The sequence below is a fragment of the Podarcis bocagei genome (assembly GCF_964188305.1).
Source record: "Podarcis bocagei genome assembly, chromosome: 16".
NCBI classification, from domain to species: domain Eukaryota; kingdom Metazoa; phylum Chordata; class Lepidosauria; order Squamata; family Lacertidae; genus Podarcis; species Podarcis bocagei.
The window spans coordinates 34,405,343-34,421,808 of record NC_138142.1 but is presented as its reverse complement, the minus strand read 5'-3'; the positions used below and the strand labels follow the sequence as shown (position 1 = coordinate 34,421,808).

Below are 16,466 nucleotides of genomic sequence, written 5' to 3'. Positions count from 1 at the left end.
GTTGTTGGGGAGGATTCTGTGGAGGACGTTGTTGGTGTGGTTCCAGATGTGGAAGTTGTTGTGGAGCTTTTCGTGGTTGGCTGTGTGGTTGTTGTTGGAGAGGAATCATTTGCTGAACCGGCGCTTGGCGTGACTTTTGAGGTCACAGGGAAGATAGCAAAAAATCTCATTAATAACCTACTTTGGGGAAACACATGAGGGATTTGTGGCTGGTGAAGAGGCCTGCCTGTTATCCCTACCCATCTCCTAGACCAGGGGTCCTCAAACTTTTTAAACAGGGGGCCGGTTCACTGTCCTTTAGACACTGTTGGGGGCAGGACTATAGTTTGAAAGAAATATGAAAGAATTCCTATGCACACTGCACATATTTTATTTGTGGTGAGCAAAAAACAGGGAAAACAATGCAATATTTAAAATGAAGAACGATTTTAATCAACATAAACTTATAAATATTTCAGTAGGAAATACTTTTGGGCCTGCTTTTGGCTAATGAGATGGTCAATATTTGTCACTGCTAGTCGTAGCAAGTGATGCAAGCAGCTTTTGGCTCGTTCCACCTGCTCATTACAAGAACTCAGTCATGAAGAAAAACGTTTGCTTTTCTACCTCCCTCTCCTTTTTCCTTTAGTGCTGTCTTCCCCTGAGAAGGCCCCACTTCTGCTTGTTTTCTGCGAAAAGCTAAAACAGGCCATACTGAACCCTTCCCATAAACGACAATCCACCAGCTAGACCTGCCTAGCTAGAACCCAAAATCCAACCAGCAGACAAAGCCTCCCTTCAGCATCCCGGCCCCTACCCCCGGGAAGCCGAACCAACGGCCCTCGGGCTGTTCGTGGACTCCATCTCCCATCATTCACTGCTACCAGGTTGCGCTGGCGGGGGCTGATGGGAGTTGTAGTCCACGAACAGCCTGAGGGGCCCACAGGCTTCGCACAGACCTGCCTGAGGCGAGAGAGCCCGCAAAGCCCCGTGTGAGCATTGAGTGGACGCCGGCCGGAGCCAAACGCGTTCCCTTGGCCCGCGAGTGCAATCATAGGTGCACGTGTGAATGCTCCCTAAAGCGCAAAATCTCGCAGGTGCCAAACGTGCGCGCATTCTTCCCTCCTCTGACCTGCATAGCCACCCATCTCAAATCCCTTTCTCTCCTTCTGCCTTCCAGGCCCCTGCAGCAATGCCACTTCCAGGGGCGGGGGTGGGCTGGCCAAGGGGTGCCAGCCAGGCCCACAGTGGGGCTGCTCCCTTTCCTGGCTGCTGGCCTGAACGGAGCAAGTGTGTGCATGGGTGCGTGCATCTGCAGGCTGGGCTGGACACAGCGTGATTCTGCACATTCCTGGAAAAAACACCACCACCAGGGCTGCAGGAGGGCAGTGGCGTAGCGTGGGTTGTCAGCACCCGGGGCAAGGCAAGTAATTTGCGCCCCCTAACCCGTGGATTTGCGCCCCCTAACCCTAACTCCCAGATGTTGCGCCCGGTGCGGCCGGCCCCCCCCTGCACCCCCCACGCTACGCCACTGCAGGAGGGGGGAAAGGGACCTTCTGTGCCGGATGATCCGGCCCTGCCCAGCTAGAGGAGGCAGGGAGCTGTGGGGCATCATCCCAGGCCACCCGCCTCCTTCCAGCCAGGCTGGAAAAAGGATCCCCTAGAAATCACCCCCGGCTGGCAGGAAGAGGATGGAAATGCGCAACCACATGCACCCTTCTCCCTCTGTTGGGGTTCCTGGCAAGGGGAGGCGATTAGGCCTCGCAGGTCTCGCAAGAAGGGGTGGTGTTTGTGGGCCGAGGTGGAGCCGGCCAAGGCCTGTGAGGGGAGAGTGAGCATGTGGTGGCGAGAGACAGCGGGCAGGCGGAGGGATCGCTGGCCTGGCCCATGAGGCGGTGGCGGCAGCAGCAGGATTCTTCCCTGATCCTGGGGGGAGCCTGCATCCCTGCCCCTTGCACCCAAAGATGTCAGGTGGCGGCAATTGCCGGGCAGACCGGGTGTAGAACCCTAGTGGACCAGATCCAGCCCGCTGACCGTAGTTTGAGGACCCCTGTCATAGACACATGTTCCAACCTATCAGGGATCACACATGAAATGCACTTAGGTGTAAAACAGGGATGGGGAGCCTGGACATTGTTATACTCCAGCTCCCATCAGCCCCTGCAGCCAGCATGGCCAATGGTCAGGGATGGTGGGAGGTTGTAGACATTCTGGAGTGCCACAGGTTCCACTTGGCTAGATGGAGTGATATAAGGATAGCACATTCAAAAGAACGGTTTTGGGTAATCAGTCTATCTTTCTAAAGCTGGACTGCTTCCAAAAATCCTGAGGAAAATACCAGCTGTGTATAGTCACCAGGCCAGCTGCCTCTTTGATAGGTGCAGGGAAACTTAAAATACTAGGCAACGAGTGACCCTGTGCAGCCACGTCCAGTCCAAACTGTAAGGGAGTTCAAGGGCAGGGAGATACGACATAGGAAAGGAAGAGTGACATCTCTTTATTGATCTCTGCCCTGTGCTTGCTTTTGTAGGAGAATGGCAGATGGGATGCACAAAAACAGGTGCGTGTGGCCAGCATCATCCTGGAGGCTTCCCCATCCGCTGTGAGGTTAGAGTCTGGAGTGGCGCCATTTATGCAAAGAGCATTCAACCCATGAGTTTTGCTCCAAAAAGCCTTCTGCTTTTAACATGCCTGGCCAGGCCTTAAGAACTTAAGAAGAGCCCTGCTGGATCAGGCAGAAAGAGACCATCTTGTCTAGAGTCCTGTTCTCACGGTGGCCAACCAGTTGGGAACCCCACAAGTAGGACCAGAGTGTAACCACAACTCTCCGCAGTTGCAATTCCCAGCAAACTGGTATTCAGAAGCAAACAGGTATTCAGAAGCACTCTACTGTTCTCTGATTCCATACCTTCCAACATTTCTCTGATAAAAATAGGGTCACCCCATTTCATAATGATAATTTTACTATTTATACCCCACACATCTTACTGGGTTGCCCCAGCCACTCTAGGTAGCTTCCAACATATATAAAAACATAATAAAACATTAAACATTAAAAAAAACCCTTTCCTATATAGGATTGCCCTCAGATGGCTCAGGGGGTTGGATAATTGCATACCATCCAACATTTCTCCAATGAAAATAGGGAAATCCTAAGGAAAAGTGGGACATTCCAAGATCAAATCACAAACCAGGATGGCTCCTCTAAATCAGAGACGTCCCTGGAAAATAGGGACACTTGGAGGGTCTGTGATTCACAGCATCTGGAGGGTGTCAAATGTTGGTTGCCCCCCCCCCCATACAATGCTTCAGTGATGAACAGACTAAGATTTCTGTAGTGGGAGGATAATTATAGCTATCAACTCTCATGAACATAACCCAAAAGCATTCCCTCCCTATCTCCCATAAAGGGATGGCCAAGCAATGTGGATTCAGTTTGCATTTAAAAGTGAAGTTATGTCATTTACACTTTCCACAGTAATTGGCAAACTGAAACCCAGCGTCTTTTGAAATTCGCAGTTCTTCAAGTTTTGCAGATCTCCATGCAAGTAATAGGCATAAAAGTGCATGTACTAGGATCAGGTCTGCATAAAAATGCATCTGTTAGTGCAAATAAACCGAAAAATGTATGAAAGCAAATTGCTTTGTAAAAATGTGTACTTTAGGCAAAGTTAACGGGAAGTTGGGAGAAATTTGCACTAAAATGCTAATGAATTTTCATCAGGACCTTTAAAAAAAAAAAGACTGTTGTAAGAATGTAGAGAACTGAATTTAATTTTGATGTTTAGCTTATTTTTAGTTGCTGTTTTGTTAATAGTGTTTTATAAATTCAATTTGTTTTATTCGAGCCTTTTTTCCCCTAGCTGGAACTTGCTGGAACTCAGTTCCGGCACCTCTCAGGTGGGCATCATTGCCATTCTTCCTAAGAAGGTGTTCATGGTGAGTTCTGGCACCTCTTTTTCTAGAAAAAAAGTGCTGGTTTGATTGATGATTTGTTAATTATTTTATATGATTCATGCTGTATTCGTGATGTTCTGTTATGTTTTATTATGTTGTTGCTATTTACTGCTTGTGAACCTCTTTGAGATTCACTCGATTGAAAAGTGGCCTAGAGATACAACAAATCAAATAAAAGATTGGAAAAATGAGAACTGGATAGGAAACCGAAACTGTACCTATTCCAGTGTGAACCGTAAGCAGTTTCTGTTTGCTGGCCTCCTCTGGAACCTACACCCTTAGACCGGTCCAGAGCAGTCAGCTTGATCTCTCTGGCAAAGGCCTGGGCATACCCTTGATGGCGAGAATGACCCAAGGATTGTGCAATTTCCTTTCCAGAGTCCTTCCCTCACAGCACAGCACACTGCAGCAACACCTCTGGAACCAGGGTGGATCAAACCTCAGATTGCCGCAGTTAGCGCTGTCTTCTGAAAACCATCACCAGCCTCTCCTGATCCCTCTTGAAATGTGGGGCATCTGCCAGAAGTGTGATTTGGGGGCCAGGAAACCCCAGAATTGGCTCGATTGGGAGGGATTCTGGCATGCATGTTTGCAGCGTCAGGGCAGGAAATGGCCAGAACCTGTCAATCGGGGCTTGAAATGGCTGTGGCTCAGTGACAGAGCACCTGCTTAGCCTTAGCATGCAGAAGGTCCCACATTGTTGTTGAATAGGGTGTCCCTATTTTCACCATAGAAATGTTGGAAGGTATGCAAGACCCCTCAGTCTAAAGCCCTGGAGAGAGGCTGCCAGTCTGTGTTGACAGGGCTGAGCTAGATAAACCCACAGTCTGAATCAACCTCCTGGACCTTTGTCATTCCCCCCTTCCTCCCCCACACAAAGAATGCAGGATTTTTTGGGTTTTAAAAAATCTTCATCCCACATCACTCCGAGAGGAAAACGATCGAGGAGACAGGCTTTCAGCAGGAAGTTTAAGGGGCATGCACTGATTGGAAATGAAGGACGATGTCTGCCCGAAACTTTTGCAGGCATAAAAAACAGGACTGAAAACAGGGTCACGCATAAAGAGGGGGAGCTAGCTGCTCCGGCACCCGAAGCGTCACACATGCTGTGCACATGGCAACAGGGCGAGCGTCCGGGGGGGGGGTACCATGGCCAGCGTCCCAAGGGGCAAGACGCCCATGGGGGTGGAGCAACCCTTCCATGGCGGGCTGCTTCCTGGAGGGTGGGGTAGGAGCTGCGCTGCTTTGCCAACAGCCTTCCTCCCTTCCCTCTTCCTTTTGACAGCTCGGGGGAGGGTCCCCCCCCCCCAGGAAGCAGCCCAAGTATCATCATGGAGGCGGATGACATATGCATGCAGGGGCGGAGGAAGGGGGCAGTGGAGGCGGTCCGTCCCGGGTGTCATCACTGAGGGGGGTGACATTCGACGTGCCGCCTGCCTGCGACTCCCAAGCCTCCCCCGAGCTGTCAAAATGAAGGGAGAAGGAGGCAAGGCCTCCGGCAAGGTGGTGCAGCTCCCCCCTCCCTCGACGTCTCAGGGTAGGCTTGGGAGTCGCGGGCGGGCGGCACGTCGAATGCCACCCCCCTCAGTGATGACACCCGGGGCGGACCGCCCCCATTGCCCCCCTTCCTCCGTCCCTGCACGCATAACAACCCTGGTGGTCATTATGAATGCACAAAAAAGGACATCTGTAGGGGGCTCTAGGGAGGCTCTGAAGAAAGAAGTGGGAAGGGGAAATCTCCCCACAGCCCCACAAAAAGCAGCCTTTGCTTTTTCCTTAGTTGAAGTATTACAGCCCTAATAGACAACCAGCTGGTAGCGCTTCCATGTCCAGGAGTACTGTACCGTAGGAGAAGCAATAGAGGAAAGCTTGTTTGTCATAACAAGGTTGGTTATTGACAATCCCATCACACTTGCAGTTTGGGTAGAGTCAGAAGTTGTTTCCCCCCTCTTCTAAAGGGAGGACCTTTCTCTTTATCGAAAAGCCTTCCTCCTTGTTGCAGCAGGAAAATCTGTTTGGCCTTGGGATCGGTCTGATTTACAGCCCTTCCTTCCCCTTTCTCTTGTGTCCACATAGACATCCCTGCACTCCTGCTTTTGCATTAATCTACTGTGTGTTTGTGTGTGTTTGTTTAAAAATGGATGGAAATCCACATTTAGATATGTTTGAAATGCATATTTCTTTTAAACATACGTTGGGTTGCATCCAAGTAGATTCCGCCTAGCGTTGCCATATTTTGAAGAGCAAAAAAGAAGACATATTTGCCGACCAACTTTTAACTATGGATCACTATGACAACTCTACCCATGAAAAAGGGGACGTGTCCTGGAAAAAGAGGACATATGGCAACCCTAATTTTCTCACACTAGACAAGTTTAAATTAACCAACCTAAGTCATTCCTGTTTATTAACTTTAATGGGCTTACTCTGATTAGGATTTAGCATTGGCTACAACCATCTCAACTTCCACATTTCTAAATACATTTTCTTTCCAAATAGCATTTTTAAATGACTCTTTTTTTAGCCGAAACCTGCATGCCCACATTCAGGGAAGTGCGAAACTTGATGGATCGCTATGTTCCGCTCCTCATGTGCCTTAGGGATGTGCATTAGAGCTGGCAAGCACCCATAGCTTAGGAACAGAGTATTTACTTTGCAAGCAGAAGGACCCAAGTTCCCGGCATTGGCTGGGAATCTCTCCTGCCTGAAACCCTGCCTGAAACCCTGGAGAACTGCTGCCAGTCAGTGTAGGCATTGCTGAGCTAGATGGTACAAGGCAGCTTCATATGTTCCTGTTTAAAAGCAGCCGTTTGTTCAAAACCATGAGGACTAGAATCATACTATTATATTTAAAAGAAGGGCTCCAGGGCAGCGGCAGAGCACATGCTTTGCCTGCAGAACACCCCATATTTAATCTTCGGGTAGGGTTGGAAATCTCTCCTGCCTACAAACCTGGAGAGCTGCTGCCAGCCCGTGTAGGCAACACCAAGCTAGAAAGACCTGCTTCCTAAGATCAAATTCCTTAAGGAACCCTTAAGGAATGCCTATATATATATATATATATATGTAAAAAAACCCGCCTAACCTAAGCAACAAAGAGACACTTTAAAGCGTTGGCACCTGAAGGCCAACAGATTTATTGTAGGATCAGTTTTCCTGGAAAAGAGGCCAATACTTCAAAAGTCCTCTGCCCACTCTCCCATGACCCTGATTTGTTTTCCTTTCCGCCTTTCATCTACATTCCTGTGCTCAGGAACGATAACAAATGAGCTGGAGATTAAAGTGATCTCCTTACAAAACTGGACCCTCTCCAGATCTCATTTTTAAAAAATTGTACTTTCATGATTATGTTGGTACAGGGCTGTTATAGGGCACTCCACTCCCAGTCCTGGCTGCGCCTGGAAGAGTTTCTGAGCAGACAGACTGCTTCATTCCCCCATTTGTACACATCCTGTAACTTCACCTGCTGAAATCCTGAAACTTTTTATACCACAAACGTCTGCATTTATTTTATTGGTGGAATAGCTCAGTCGGTAGAGCACGAGGCTCTTAATCTCTCTCTCTCTCTTTTATGAGGCTCTTAATCTCAGGGTCATGGGTTTCGGCCTCACTTTGGGCAAGAGATTCCTGCGTCGCAGGGGGTTGGACTAGATGACCCTCGGGGTCCCTTCCAACTCTAGGATTTCGTGATTCTGCCCAGGGCCCCTCTGGACAGCAAATCCCATGTTAACCAGGACAGGATGAAGGCACTTAGAGGCCCCAAGCACTGAAATGATTATGGTGCCCCCTCACCATATGCGGTTCAAAATACAATGCTAAACCATAAAATAAAATCTGTAAAATAACACAAAACAAAACACAGATTTACGATCTGATTTCCTCACAATGTTTCGGTCGCTGGTAGTAGGAAACCCCCCTAGTTTTGTGGGGAATAAGTACCGTAATCAAAAGAGAGCAGAAAAATGCAGAAAAGAGAGGGAAGGAAATGTAAAGAAGTCTAACCAAGTTTGATTTTTCCTGTAGTGACTTCTTCAAATGTCAAATTCTTTCCCCCCAAAATTCCTCGTTTTCTGAGGTGCCCCTGATTTCCTGGTGCCCTAAGTAACCCAGCACTGCTGCCAGCACTGGGGGAAGCATTGCAAAACAACTTAGCAGAATGATGTCCGGACAGCCCAGTATAAATCCACAGCTAATGAATTATTATTGTGGCAATGACATGTAGCAGGATACATCCACCGAACCCCCCCCCCCCAGCCTGAAGGAGCCTCAGGTCTTATCCTCGAGGCCCCCACAACATCCAGCCCATCTCCATATAGAAAGAGCACACCGTTCCCTAGAATAACCACTCTCCTTCCTTCCACCTTCTCCAGCCACACCCGTCTGCCATTCTCCCTTTCGACACACCTGCAAAAGGTGCCCAACACCCCTTTGTTATCGCTTTGCCTGACAAAAGTCCAGCACAAGATTTGCCACAGGTTTTTGCCCCTGCCCGACAATATCTGTGGGGCTGATCTCCCTCCCCATTCGCTCCCCCCCCCCCACGAAGCTCCAGGCCACCCACTTTGCCATCTGCTCACCTGGGCACAATGCCAGGAGCATCAAGGCCAGGGTGACCGTCTGCAGGATATTCCGCTCCATGGCGAGGATCTGGGGATGTGGGGTGGACAAGTGTCCGAGGCACACTTCGTCACGGGCTTTTGTAAACTCCCAAGGCAGGTCGACCGAGCAGCAGGGTGATCAGGGATTGCCAGCGAGCGCCTCCAGGTAAGAATTTATAGCCGAAGCACCTGAGCACAGGTAAGGGGCGGGGAGGGAGGCCACCTCCCACAGGACTGGCTGGGCTGAGCACTCAGAAGGAAACACGGGCCCCTGGGGAGCTGTTTCCTTGAAGAGAGAAAAGGCTGCTCCTTTCCTGCCTCGCCTGTTTTCACACTGGGGAAGGGAAGGTTTGCTTTCAGTTTGGGGATGCCTTGTGGGGGAGTCATAGGGGAGCTAAAATATGGAAGACGTCAAGAGCTGCAGTATGCTGGGAGCTTAATTTGAATACTAAAACGACCCTGGAAAGTGTTAGATCCCAATTCCATGTCATTATTCTAGAATAGAAAGGGACATAGGTCAGTGGGACCAGGGAGGGCTGGGAATGCCTGAATGCCTGTAGATGCCCCCATGGTCCTGCTATAAATCAGCATCCTATTTAAATCAACCCTTTTCTCCATACCTTGAGGGCTAGAATATTGCTTTATTTTAAGGGGGAACACCAGAGCTCAGCGACATAGCATTTGCCTGAAATCCTGGAGAGGCTGCTGCCAGTCAGTGTAGAAAATGACTAGCTGGATGGACCAGTGGTCTAACAAGGTAGAAGGAAGTTTCCTGTATTCCTAACAGGGAAGGGGGAGAATTCCAACTCTGTTCTTATTTAAAGGAGAGTTCTCAATTCATACTTCCCAAAACAACAGGTGAACCAAAATACAGTCTTCCGTCGGAATTCACACTTCTCTTGAAGCACAGTTCCCCAGCCAAGTAATGTGTGCAAAGAATGTACATGCTAGGGTAAAGTGTGCGTAGGAATGTATATATTTGTGAAAACACAATGGTACCTCGGGTTACAGATGCTTCAGGTTACAGACACTTCAGGTTACAGACTCCGCTAACCCAGAAATATTACCTCGGGTTAAGAACTTTGCTTCAGGATGAGAGCAGAAATTGTGCTCCAGTGGCGCAGCAGCAGCAGGGGGCCCCATTAGCTAAAGTGGTGCTTCAGGTTAAGAACAGTTTCAGGTTAAGAACAGACCTCCGGAACGAATTAAGTTCTTAACCCGAGGTACTACTGTAACACATGAAAGTGCATAGGAGAACCCGGGATTTCTGTGAGGAGAATAGGTGTGTCTCCCAGCCACCCTCAGCACCCTTAACTCACTACAGTTCCCATGGTTCTTGGGGGAAGGCATGACTGTTTAAAAAAAGATGTATCACCTTTTAATGGCTGCTGTGGATGTGGCAAGCAAGACCCAGGTACAAGGGTGGGTGGGGATTACAAAAGCAACTTTGGAGCGGGGAGGGGGGGATCCTATGGGTTTGTGGGGCAGGCAGTGGCGTAGCGTGGGGGGTGCCAGGGGTGCCGTCCGCACCGGGCGCAACATTTGGGGGGGGCGCATTTGGCCGGCCCTCCTCGAGGAAGCAGGAACCCCACTGTCCTTGGACCTCCTCCGAAGCCTGGCGGTGGGGCGGAGAGACCTTCTCCCCGTGCCAGCCTTCGGATGGCTGTCCTGAAGACTTGTGGTGGGAGCAGTGGCGTAGCATGGGGGTTGCAGGGGGGCCTGCTGCACCTGGCGCAACATCTGGGGGGGCGCGGAAGTGCTAAAATCCACGGGTTAGGGGGCGCAAATTACTTGCCTTGCCCCGGGTTAGGGGGCGGAAATTACTTGCCTTGCCCCGGGTGCTGAGAACCCACGCTACGCCACTGGGGGCAGGAAACCTCAAAAGAGCTCAACCAGGAGAGCTGATCCTACTCAGTGGACATGAAGTGCTGGCTGGCTGTTGGAGGGGGCAGGTGTCCAGGAATGGAAAACCAAGAGGGAAAGGAAACTGATATATACTCAGAGTCGCAAAGTGATTTCATGCTCTTTATTCAGCTCATAGTGGTGAGGAGGAATGAATGAAAGTCCCCTCAAAGTATCTGCTTTATATACATTATTTACACAATGGGCTGCACATGATTGGCTAATTCTGGAATTCTACTGTAAGCCAATCAGGTTGTGGATTCACTTATATCTGGAGCATGATTGGGTGGTTCCTGCCAACCAATCATACTGCTGCATTGTTCTAGGACCAATCAGACTGCTGCATTCTGAATCCTATTGTTCTAGGACCAATCAGACTGCTGCAATTTGGATCCTATTGTTCTAGGACCAATCAGACTGCCTCAGTTTGGATCCTATTCAACTCAGTACATAACAGAAACTCAATGGAGTATCTTGGAAAAGGGCACGTCCAGCTGGACTCCAACCAGGTAAGCAAGAGCTGAAGTAGACAGTCAAAGTTCAAGGGCCTAGTCCAGCCAGGCAGAGAGCAGTTTAACAACCATTCCCTCTTCACTGGAAACCGAGAACTGTAACTTTGTGAGGTGAATGGGGGTGGAGGTGGGGTCTCCTAACAACTCTCAGCACCTGTAACAAATGGCAGGATTCTTTGGAGCAATTCACGGCAGTCATAGGGGCCAATTCCTAGGTGCCAAAGTCCCTTCGCCGCCGCCCCAATAAAATATTTGAGGGGCCCCTCAAAATTGATAGACATTGCCATTCAAATGGTGACATGGGCTGTGTTCTGTGACCGATTATGCAGGCCAGGGCTTACCTGGCCTTACCCCACCACCTCTATATTTTATTCAAATTGGCACCCCTGATTCCTGTTAAGAGTGCTTAGAGTTGTTCAGAAGCCCCTGTTCCACACCCAGAGCTACAAAGTGGTTTTAACCAGGGCTTTTCTTAGCCAGAACTCAGTTCTGGCACCTCTCAGGTGGGCACCATTGCCATTATAAGAGAACATGAGGGGGGTGGATTCATTGTATTTTTTCTCAAAAAATAGCACTGGTTTTAACAGTCAGTCTTTCTTCACAGGAAACTCCTGAGAACTGCGGCCTGTGAGGGGAAGGAGGGGTCTCCTAACAACTGTCAGCACCTTTAGCAAACTACAGTGGCACCTCGGGTTAAGTACTTAATTCGTGCCGGAGGTCCACACTTAACCTGAAACTGTTCTTAACCTGAAGACCACTTTAGCTAATGGTGCTTCTATTCTCATCCTGAAGCAAAGTTCTTAACCTGAAGCATTATTTATTGGTTAGCGGAGTCCGTAACCTGAAGCGTATGTAACCGGAAGCATATGTAACCCAAGGTACCACTGTACAGCTCCCAGGCTTCTTTGGGGGCCATTTAAAGCATATCGTAGCGCTTTAAATGTATGGAATAAACGTGGCCTGAGAGAAACTGAAACTGATAGATTCATCCATCTCGAAAGGTTTTTTTTGGCATGCCACCCTTTTCATTAGGCCTGACAAGCCAAGGAGGAACACCCCCTTCTCTCTCTCACTCTTTCTCTTTCTCCCTCTTTCTCTCTCCCCCCATCAGGTCACCACCCCTGTTTGCTAAGAGGGAGAGGAGGAGGATGCCAGAGTAGGTGGAGCTGGTGATATCACTTTTGCCATGGAGGGCGTAACCAGGGAAGGGATGCTGTTGCCAGGGTACCTTGGATTAAAGCAAAGAGGTGCCTCAGGCCTGCAGAGCAGGCTTAGCAGACAGGGAATCAAACCCATCTGAAAACACACTGGTTGTCTATTGCCTCTTGATGGGAACTGAACCAATGGCGTTGAATTGGATCTGCAACAGGCTGTCGTCACATTAAACAGTTGTTTCTTATTATTATTATTCACATTTGCTTGCCTGTTTCCCCTCCCCAAGCATTTTGACCCAGACCCTCCAGGACAGTTTCTGTAAATCCAGGACTATCCCTGGAAAAAAAGGATCCGAATTTTGCATTCCCGCCAAGCATGGAAATATGTCCCAAGGTTCCCACGAACCCTCCAACAAAGCTTTGGGCTTTAAAGAACGGGTTTTCAAGGGGAAATCTCCAGAGCAAAAAATAAAATAAAAGGCCACTCGGACGCAGAGCTTTCAATGGCGGACTGTTCCTTGAAAGAGGAAAGGTGAGTGTGGCTAAGCCCTCAGTTACAAAACAACCACGGGGGCAGACAGAACATTTGACGCACCCTGAAAGGTCAGCAAAATGAAAAGGCCTGAATCTTAAAGAGAGATGGGCCAACAAAAATGTTTACCGTCTGCGGTATCTCATTTCATTGTAGAAGGGATTAACGTAAGGACCTGCTGGATCACGCCCAAAGGCCCGGCTAGTCCATCATCCTGTCCTCACAGCGGCGAATCAGGTTCCACAGGCCGGGCGTGGAAGCAGCAGCCATCCCTCACCGTTACAGACCCTCCAAGTGTCCCTATTTTCCAGGGACAGATCCGGATTTACAGAAGCTGTCCTAGTTTCCAGTTTGATACTGGAATGTCCAGCTTTTCCTTAGGATGTCTCTCTTGGAGTGTATGAGCTTATGCAACCCCTGAGCCAAGGAGATAAGAAGCTATGAAACCTTTATAAGACATCTGTATAGGGAAGTATTTTTAAATGTTTAATGTTTATTATGTTTTAATATTTGTTTGAAGTTGCCCAGAGTGGTTGGGGTAACCCAGTCAGATGGGTGGGGTATTATTATTATTATTATTGACTAGGGCGTCCCTATTTTCATCGGTGAAATGTTGGAGGGCATGTCATTGCCCATAAGAACAGCAGAAGAGGCTTCCTAGATCAGGCCAAAGGCCAATCTAGTGATCCATGTCCATATTAGGAGAAGTTAGCACTGAAATGCTGACGGATCTTCATTTTGCTTTAAAAAGCAAAATCCCACAAACTTCTGCTGCAACGTGGAAAACCGAATATGAGATTGGGAAAAATGAGAAACTTAGAAAACCTGAAACAGACAGATTTGCCCATCCCTTGTGAACTTCTGTAATCTCTCTTTAAGGCAATCATGGGTAAGCCATGGGTAGGCAAACTAAGGCCCGGGGGCTGGATCCGGCCCAATCGCCTTCTAAATCTGTCCCGCGGACGGTCCGGGAATCAGCGTGTTTTTACATGCGTAGAATGTGTGCTTCTATTTAAAATGCAGCTAAGAAGAAGAAGAAGAATTTTATTATTTGTACCCCACCCATGTGACTGGATTGCCCCAGCCACTCAGGGTGGCTGCCAACAAATATAAAAGCATAATAAAACATCAAGCATACGTCTAGTACCATGTTTTGTTCCCATGGCTGTTGGCTTTTCGAAGGCATAGTCCCAGCTGCAGTTTGAAATGAGATTACGCCCCTGTAACATTTGGAGCTACAGATAAATCATATTTGAAAGTATGCCAGAGATGCAAAAAGCACAATGGAAAATAAAAATGGAAGAGGGGCCTGTTGGATAAGGCTAGTGGCCGATCTAGTCCACATCCTGTTCTCACCATGGCCAACCAACGGGAATCCCAAAAGCAGTCCGACAGCAACTCTCCCCAGCTGCTGTTTCCAGCAACTGGTATTCAGAGGCACAATGCCTTTAACCAGGCATAGGCAAACTCTGGCCCTCCAGATGTTTGGGACTACAATTCCCATCATCCCTAGCTAACAGGACCAGTGGTCAGGGATGATGGGAATTGTAGTCCCAAACATCTGGAGGGCTGGAGTTTGCCTATGCCTGCTAACAATTGCTGCAATTATCCTATGTGATGGACCTGTAGTTTCTGCACTAAAATACTGGAAGATGCATATGACAGTCAGAGCAAAAATATCAAAGTAGGAAGTTCCCTTCGATCGATTATGATTATGATTATACCACTCGATACTTGCAGGTCTCAGGGTGGTTCGCAACTCAGATACAGTATACAAAGTACCGTATTTTTCGCCCTATAGGGTGCACTTTTCCCCCTCCAAAAATGAAGGGGAAATGTGTGTGCGTCCTATGGGGCGAATGTAGGCTTTTGCTGAAGCCTGGAGAGCGAGAGGGGTCGGTGCGTAGGAAGCTCTCCGCAAGCCTTGGGAGCCCGCGGGAGTTCCCGCCGGGCTCCTAAGGCTTGCGGACAGCAGCCTGCAGCCCGAAACCTGAGGAGCGCAGCGGAGCGCGCCCCGGGCTTCGGGCAGATATCTGCAAGCCTTGGGAGCCCGCAGGAGTTCCCGCCGGGCTCACAAGGCTTGAGGATAGCAGCCTGTTCTGGGGGCTGGGGTCAGGGGAAGCTCGGGCTTCCCCCGCCCCAGCCCCACGCCTGGGGGGGAAATTAAACAAAATTACCCCCCCAAAAAAAACCTAGGTGTGCCCTATGGGCCAGTGCGAAAAATACGGTATACAGTAATACAAAATACATAATAAAAATAAATTAAGCATTACTGAAGTACATGTCACCTATCATAAACAGAATATAAGGAAGTTACATCTTATCTGTAAACACCTGCAAGAATGTTACGGGCTCAAAACTGGAAAGTTGCATCACTCCCTTTTTGGAATAAATGTATTGGACTTGGCTATAATGGCAAAAGTAACATCTAAGAGTAGGAATAGGAAGCAATTATAGAAACTGCCTTGAGATCTATGGATGAAGCATGGTATACAAAATTTAATAATAATAATAATAATAATAATAATAATAATAATAATAATAATAATAATAGAAACAAATTCTGAAGAAACTGGTGGGCTCTTACACAATATTGCCAAGAAAATTATTGCCTCCTGTGAAAACAAAATCCAGTGGGATTTATTTTCTTGCAGAATACCATGAGCAGAAGTAACTTCTTCTGGAACAGCTTTCTTGATTGTTCTTATAATTGTCAAATGATTAAATTGAAAAGAAATGAAATGGGATGCTGGTCTCAGAAGGATTTTCTCATTTTCTGCCCTTTCTGTTTGGCCAGCAGGGGAAATGATCCTGGTCTCCGTTTTGGAAAGATCTTCATTAACCTCCGTTGGTCTTGGGAACTGCGCTGCAGTCCTGCAGGTAAGATGTGTCAATTCCACACTCTTTATCACTCCCAGCCCAAACAACCAAGGGCTGCATGTGTGTCTGACCCTGACAGTGGGGGTTAAGGCGATGGGATCTCAGAAGTCAGAACTGGAGACTGCAAGGGCATCTCTGTGCCTTGATAAGCAGAGTACAGCTCGCTGTTTGTAGGTTGCTTTAGTTCAGTGTGGTTTTGTTCCAATGTCCAAGCCTTGCCGAGACTCTTTCCCCATTGCATGTCTCCGGGAGCTGCTGAGTGTTGCAATGCGATAGCCTTCACCCTCATTGCAGCCAGGGCGTTGCTCTAATCCCAAATTGCAACAGGGTCCCCCCCCACACTCCAAATGTCCCAGTTTAGGGATGCCCTTTGTATTCTTTGCTGGAACCAGAGCCGTCTTTCCCATAGGGCTTAGTGATGCATTGCGCCAGGGTGCCGGCCTCTCAGGGGCACCCAGCGAGTGGGGGAGCTGCGCGGCTTTGCCAGTGGCCTCCCCTTTCCCTGCACGCCCACCAGCTGCACCCCATCAACCATATGGCTGGTGGGCGTGCAGCTTCCTTCCCAAGCCTCCATGGGAGGAGAGCAATCCCTGCAGAGAGCCAGTGTGGTGTAGTGGTTAAGAGCGGTGGACTTGTAATCTGGGGAACCGGGTTCGCGTCTCCGCTCCTCCACATGCAGCTGCTGGGTGACCTTGGGCTAGTCATACTTCTCTGAAGTCTCTCAGCCCTGCTCACCTCACAGAGTGTTTGTTGTGGGGGAGGAAGGGAAAGGAGAATGTTAGTCGCTTTGAGACTCCTTTGGGTAGTGATAAAGCGGGATATCAAATCCAAGGAAGGAAGTTGCGCCCCACCAACCATATGGCTGGCTTCCCTCCCAAGCCTCTGCAAGGATTGTTCTCCCGCAACAGCGTGGGGGAGAGTTGCCTCCCCCACGGCTGGCAGTGCGCAGCTT

General features: G+C 48.9%; 2 long non-coding RNA genes across 3 annotated transcripts; both read left to right on the top strand.

Moving 5' to 3' along the window:
- Positions 1 to 141: 141 nt before the first annotated feature.
- Positions 142 to 4,130, top strand: LOC308575352. The gene is made up of 2 exons (XR_014002804.1): positions 142 to 1,372; positions 1,529 to 4,130. It is a non-coding gene; the product is annotated as an uncharacterized lncRNA (long non-coding RNA).
- Positions 4,131 to 8,630: 4,500 nt separating this feature from the next.
- LOC308575344 lies at positions 8,631 to 16,276 on the top strand. Of its 2 annotated transcripts, none has more exons than XR_014002792.1 (3): positions 8,631 to 8,700; positions 12,060 to 12,195; positions 15,432 to 16,276. It is a non-coding gene; the product is annotated as an uncharacterized lncRNA (long non-coding RNA). The 2 variants fall into 2 exon arrangements; XR_014002793.1 differs by lacking the exon at positions 8,631 to 8,700 and adding an exon at positions 9,098 to 9,948.
- Positions 16,277 to 16,466: the final 190 nt, after the last annotated feature.